Consider the following 7,317-nt stretch of genomic DNA (forward strand, 5'->3'; position numbering starts at 1 on the left):
GGTCAATAAGAAAGTATCAATAACGATAAAATTTTCACCTTTCATGAGAAGACGGTGTAGACATTTTGTCCCCTTTTGTGTCTAGGCATAAGAGCAATACTGTCTGTAATCATCAATGTAAGAATGGACCTTTTTTTTTTACAAGATAAATCTGAATTATTTATTTTTGCAATCTTTTTAATCTAAATCACTATTCAATGTTAGGGCTCAAATAGGGCAGAATAATGTCAAGAGTATGATATATTATAGACGTAAATGGGATGTGTGCCAATACGAAAGAAGATATCTAATTAAAGGGAATAGATTTTTCAAATTGCACCTACACCAACATGAGGGTCAATGGAAGGATTCAAGTGAAGGAGTGGGAGTGTTCATTTCATTGCTCCATGATTGTAATCATCTCGAGACACAAAAACCTAATCAAAGAACTATAGACGAAGAAGCAAGTGTGGTGTCTTTAGAGGACACATTTACGGTATTAGTATAAGATGCAACAATATCAATTAAAATTAGTTAATGGTGGAGACCACTCTGGTTGAATGTGTTAAGCTTACAATGTTCGTTGAGTTTGCCACAAAAAGTACAATGTTTGGAGGGTCAATCAGTTTACTGTCCACCTATACTTTTGTTGCAATGGACACGACCTTCCCATGAACCACGTTTTGTTCCAAAAAATCCTCAATATGTGTCCGTTGTTATGGCTTTCATACATGCCTTGCCACATGGATTGTTGATGTGACCACATTAACCATTGGATAAAGAGTTTGTGCTTTATATTAGTTTTTGTTCACCATGTAATAGCCTTGGATTTCCTAAGCTATATTTTTGTTGTGGCCAACTTTGATGCGTCTGAAACTTGACATGTCAATATGGATCTAGGGGCTCTCACCCCACGAACAGGATTTTATAAACATAAGGATCACCATAAAAATAAAAATCTGATCTAAGCAAATTGGTCCAGAATTTTGACGGGTTGAAGAGCTCATCACGGACCAAACACCTCGCGTTGAGAGGGACTTTTATCTAAGACTCCGGTTCAGAAGATCTGGTCCACTCAACATTTATCGACTTTTAGAAACAATTTTTGTTGACGAAATAACCCTGAGATGCTTTGTTAAGTCATCTTACTGGTTTATCTTGATCCGGATCATCTAGTTCCTTTCATGGTCCACACGTCTGACAGACCAGATCTCTGTAGATGAAAGTGGGTTAGTAGTTAGGACATAAAGTACGCTGTGGCCCCACAACCGATGGACGATTCAGATTCAGATTCCGCTTCGATGAGACTAACACCAGCAGTTCACGTGCACGTACTCACACAGTGGATCCATCCCAATTTAACAACTCCATCTTTAATCTCCTTCCTCACACTGAACAACATATTCAATCTCGTTATTCTCTTCAGAGGTTCCGCTCCGGTGGACGAAGCGGAGTCGCTTCACAATGGAGAGCTTCGCAATCTACTCTCCATCTACCACCTTCGTTTCCTTTTCCTCTCGTTTCTCTCTTTCCTGAAGATCTATCGCTTCGTTTTGTAAATCTCAAGTCCTCACAGATCGACCAATCGAACTTATCCGATCTTGTTCTTCTTCGTCTTCATTGCTTCTCTTTGGCTCTCACTCTTGGTTTTCTCTCTCGAACCCTAAACCATTATCTTCTCCTTTGAAGAAATACATACCTCAGAAGTTTATTTAAGCCTCTTCGAGCTCGGATGAGAAGGTACAAAGCTCTGGTTCTGCTACTCAAGGAGCGAAGCTACTCACCTTCGTGATCTCAGTCGGCATTGGAGTGATTGTTCGGTTCTTAATTCCGAAAACAGTCGAAGTCTCTCCACAAGCATGGCAATTGCTTTCGATCTTCTTGTCGACGATAGCAGGACTTGTGCTGAGTCCTCTGCCCGTTGGTGCTTGGGCTTTCCTCGGTCTCACAACCTCAATTGTAACAAGAACACTTACTTTCTCGACAGCTTGTTCGGCTTTCACGAGCGACGTGATTTGGTTGATAGTTATCTCTTTTTTCTTTGCTAGCGGGTTCGTGAAGACGGGACTTGGGGATCGAATTGCCACTTACTTTGTCAAGTGGCTGGGGAAGAGTACTTTGGGATTATCTTATGGATTGACCCTTAGTGAAGCGCTCATTGCTCCGGCTATGCCGAGTATGACTGCGAGAGCTGGGGGCGTTTTCCTGCCAATTATTAAGTCGCTTTCGCTTTCTGCTGGAAGCAAGCCTGGTGATCCTTCGTCAAAGAAGCTTGGTTCCTATCTGATTCAGTCCCAGTTCCAGGTTTCCCCATTTTTTTCCCCCTTAATTCTTTCCTAAAGCTTCATGATAATGAATTTTCACTGTGTTAATTTTTCCCGCCCTGAGTTGAATATATCTGCTTTCTACAACATTAACAGTCAGTTATGGCTCTATTCAACAAAAAAGTTTTCCTTTTTCAGTTTTCTTGGACAACCTAACGGATTATATGCATCTCTTTGGAATGCCCTGGATCCATTTAGTGCAAAATTGACTCCTTGATTATAGCCGTAATTGGATTAGATTGTTAATCTGTTCTAGTTTCAGGGCAACGGTACTCTTTCTGAACCACTGGGGGAATGAAAATGTTACAGTCAATGTGTCTCACATTTCAGCAACTGAAAATAGCTCCTTGTTCTCTTGATGTTCTGAAGTTGATCATCTGGCAATGTTTCAGCTACTTGTGTGTTGCATGACAGTCCGCTGGTAACTCAAGTGCTCTTTTCCTAACTGCTGCAGCTCAAAACCTGCTCTGCCTCCAGTTAGCTGAGGAACTTGGGGTCAAAATTGCCAGCCCGTGGGTTTCCTGGTTCAAGGCTGCTAGTTTTGCCTGCATTTGTTTCTCTTCTGGTCACTCCATTTATCCTTTATAAGCTCTATCCTTCTGAAACTAAGGACACGCCGGAAGCCCCTGCCATGGCCACAAAGAAGTTGGAGCAGATGGGTCCTGTCACAAGAAATGAATGGGTGATGGTTGGTACAATGATTCTTGCCATCTCATTGTGGGTCTTCGGGTAAGTGGCATTCAGTCTCAGACATCTTCCTTTCCCCCATGACTGTGTAGGTGATACTTAATTTTTCATACCATGAACACTGTTCTATTTTGTATTGATTGGATCTATTCACACTACTGATACAACTAAGTGACAGTGGTGGATCAGGCATCTTGGTCCCTAATTTTCATTTGATAGGCAAAGAAAGATATTTTATGAAGAGAAAATTGACAAATTCTTCTGTCAATGGATATTTTATGTTTTTCCTAGAGCCTATCAAGAATGAAACTCTTTTTTTTTTTTTTTTTTTTGTAATCGGTACCTATTCTATAGAAGGGGGTGGTGGTGGTGGGGAATAATGGCCAGGAGGCTTGAACTTGAGACTCTGGATGCCTTGACAACTATGGTTTGTTTTCCCCCCTATTGATGGTTGTGCAATCGTATTACATGTAAACTCTACCAATCTTTTTGCTGCCAGTCTCAAGCCCGGATAAAGTGAGGAGGGTTGGTCCTTCAGGTCGACACAGAAAAATTTTACCCAAACCCTTTTTACATGGATTCTAAAACCTTAGATTTTTGACCTTATGCTAGGGCCCCCCCGGTAGGCGACACACTACCACTTTGATTTGGGTGTATTGAACATTGAGCAAGGGTGTCCCCTGTGAGCGACGCAACGTGTCAGCGACATGGTGAGGCATAGTTATCAAGAAGGAAAGGCGACCAAGGTGTTTGAGGGTCTTCCTAAGAGCTTTGGCGATAAGGTGGGCATAAGGTGTCGCCTAGGCTAATAAAGCATTCTAGTATTGCTTTTTTTTATGTAACCATTTTATTTGACATAAATAGCATATTACAAAATATATAATTCTACTTATCTGCTAAATAAATATTAGAGATTCATACCAATGAAACATATTCGTCAAAAAGACAAATCAATAAAGCGAATAAACTAAAAAATCATTAAGCCTTATCAAGTCATAAAAAATCAATATTAAGCCACATAAAGTCATCAAAAATCAATATTAAATCACATAAAGTCATCAAAAGTCAACATTTAAAGAAATGTTCTTGTTTTTTAATAAGTTTGATTAGTCAAATGATTTTACTTTTACATGAAATTTTTTGTATTAGGTATAGCATAAAACCAGCTTTCCAATAAGTCTAATATTACTAAATCTTAGTTGTAATGACAAAGTTATGTTCTGATCAAACTTATTTTAAAGTGCATGAATGCTGTTAAAATTGTCTAAATGAAAATAATTTTATGGACATCAAAACGAAAGATTAATTTACCGAAATTTTGGTTTTTACCAATGTTTTACCATGATAAGATTTATGAATTTTTCAAAATTGAGAAGAACCCCAGCATTTGAAAGTTGAAAATCGCCCCTACAATAAAAAATCCAATTTTTTTCTTGAATTGGGGGGTTGATTTTTTATCCTTTTGGAATTTGATTTAAACTATATTTATTGGAGTCATTCATTTAATGAAAAACCTGTGCTTGTTAGCAGCTGAATCACTCTCTCCTCTCGTAGTGGGCGTCTTTTCTTTCCCTCGCTGGCATGAGGATCTGTAAGTCCATTAGCTCTTCTTCTTTTGAGAATAAATAGAGGGGTGCACTTTCCCTTTGAATGAGTAGATCTTTCCGCCCCCGTGCCTCCCTTTACTCAATGTTCCTGAAGTCCGAAAAGGAGACTGAGTGGATAGGCGGCAGGGAAGTGTTGTTATAGAAATGGTAGTTGTGGACTAGTACCGCAGTAGTGCCAAGGGGTATTTTTTAATTTATGAATAATGTCTTAAATTAATGAAATAACAAATATAAAAACATTTACTTAAATGATATTTGGCATAAATAAGTGCCAAAATAAAATACGACATGCAGGGCACTAAAGCGACAATCCCCTAGGCCACAGGCAAACCGTTTGGACGCCAAGGCGTCAAGGCACCTTGACAACTATGTCAAGGATGAGTATGCTAAATAAAGTAAGTTCAAAAGCATAAGATTAGATTATCATCTGGGAAAATAATATCTTTAATGGTAAGAGTCTAGAATTGATAGCTGTTTTGAGGAGATGAAGGCTTAACATAGCCTATATCCAAGAGACTAGATGGAATGATAAAAAAAAGCTATAGGGTTGGATGACTCTAAGCTTTGGTATATGCGGGATAAAAGTAATAGAAACGGAGTGGGCATAATAGTGGATAATGATATAAAGAATGATGTGGTGGATGTTAAAAGTTTTGGTGATAGGATTATATTTATCAAGCTTGTGTTAGAGAAAGAGGTTATCAATATAATTAGCTCTTATGCACCCCAAGTAGGATTGATGAAAATAGTGAGTTATAATTTTGTGAACACATGGAGGGTTTAGTGCAAGGTTTTAGTCAAGGAGAAAATATTATTATTTGAATGGACATGTTGGGAGAGATCGTAGAGGCAACAAAGGTGTACATGGAGGATATAGTTTTGGAGATAGGAATGTTGAGGGGATTTTGGTTTTAGATTTTGTGGTGGCATATGATCTATCCATTGTGAACGCATACTTTGAAAAGAAAGAGGAGTATTTAGTTACCTTCAAGAGTGGGTATTATAGTGGCCAAATGAATTTCTTTCTAATGAGAAGGTCCGATAGGTTGTTATGTAAGGATTGTAAGGTTATATTGGGGGAGAGCCTAACCATACAACATATATTAGTGGTCATGGATATGTGTCTCTTTATGCCAAATTGTAAGAAATGTGAGTCTATTTGCCCTAGGATAAGGAGGCAGAGCTTAAAAGGAGATAATTTGAAATCATTTATTGATAAGTTGGGCTAAAGATGTTCTAGGCAAATCAAAAGGAAAACATCATTTCCTCTAAGGAGATTTGGTGGTGGGATTATGAGGATCAAGTAGCCATTAAGAGTAAAAAAGCTAGTTTAAGACATGGCAAGGGACTAAGGTTGTAGAGGATCTAGAAGGTATAAATTTGTTTGACCTGTGGGTACATTGTTATCCTTAAAATAAATCCCTGGCAAAGTCACTATTTTCCTAATTGTTGTTGTTTTTGCATTGCATATGCCTTCATTTGTTCTCTAAATTCTACCTTGCACCTTTTTTTGGGAGTCATGGCATTTCATTATTTTTGGAGTTCTATGATAGCTGGATTTATTACTTAGGTTGGTGTGTTAACCAATCTGGTTAAGCCTTTTGAATTGTCCTCTATGGTTTGAAACTTTGGATTTCTTTTTCCACCTCACCTTTAATATATTTCAGTGATTAAGTCAAGACAATTATCTTTCTTTCTTTTTAATAGCCATGCTAATTTATATGGTCTCAGTGGCTCTACATTGTATCTACAGTCCCTCCGACATTGTAAGCTTGAGGTCCATGGAAACCTTAATTTATGAGAAGAGTCATAGCCTTTTTGTTCCGACTAAGTACCATCAGTTTGGTTGGTGCTGGATTCTAATGGAGCTTTGTTTATGTGTAGGGACTCTCTTGGCATAGCAAGTGTTGTTACTGCAATGCTTGGCTTATCCATACTCCTGCTGTTGGGGGTCCTGGATTGGGACTCTCTTGGTATATTATGGAGGTATTCCTTTTATTGTATGTCATTGTTTCATCTTGTTTTTTAAGCTATTGTTTGCAACACCTGTTGGCCATTTGATTGTCAAATTTGATTTTACCAATTCATTCTTCACTTGGGACTAATTTCTTCCTCCTGCATTTGCTGGGGTATGAACATCTTTGCATGCGGGTGTTCAAATTATTGAAATGTCTTTCTATGCTGTTACTGTCCCAGATATGATTTTTCTTTTTGGGTTAATATCCACGCAAGCAAGGGAACTTATGACTTTTCACTTTTTTTTTTCTCTCTCTCTCTCTCCCCCCCCTAATTATACAGCGGGTTATGTGGACCTACCTGATGTTTTCAAAATTGGATTTATCATGGCCATCATTAATGCTGCCATCTGGGGAGTTGTTGGAGCTTTCTGGTGGAAATTTTTGGGCCTCTACTGAGTTCCGGTTCTCATGTAAGTTGTTAATGATAGGGTTGTTATTATTTTTAATTTTTTGACTTGATGTTTTCATTTTAGGGGCATGATTTTGAACTTCATTTTTCTTTTGGTGAAAATTCATCAATTATTTTTTGAGAGCCAAACACAAGTTTCTATTGGCACTGGGTATTGGAATAGATTAGATGCCTCTATAAACATTTTTTATGTAGAGTATGTTTCTTGGTTTTTCATATTCAAATGTACCTTGAGAACATTGGAAAATATGAAATGTTGATCCAACCAAGACCCAGAAATTATTCTTTCCTAA

At 38.1% G+C, this 7,317-nt stretch overlaps 1 pseudogene; it reads left to right on the forward strand.

The window, feature by feature from the left end:
• The first annotated feature begins 1,363 nt into the window (after nt 1-1,363).
• On the forward strand, nt 1,364-7,317 carry LOC122081435 (annotated as a pseudogene).

Source organism: Macadamia integrifolia, chromosome 6 (assembly GCF_013358625.1).
Source record: "Macadamia integrifolia cultivar HAES 741 chromosome 6, SCU_Mint_v3, whole genome shotgun sequence".
In the NCBI taxonomy this organism is placed as follows: domain Eukaryota; kingdom Viridiplantae; phylum Streptophyta; class Magnoliopsida; order Proteales; family Proteaceae; genus Macadamia; species Macadamia integrifolia.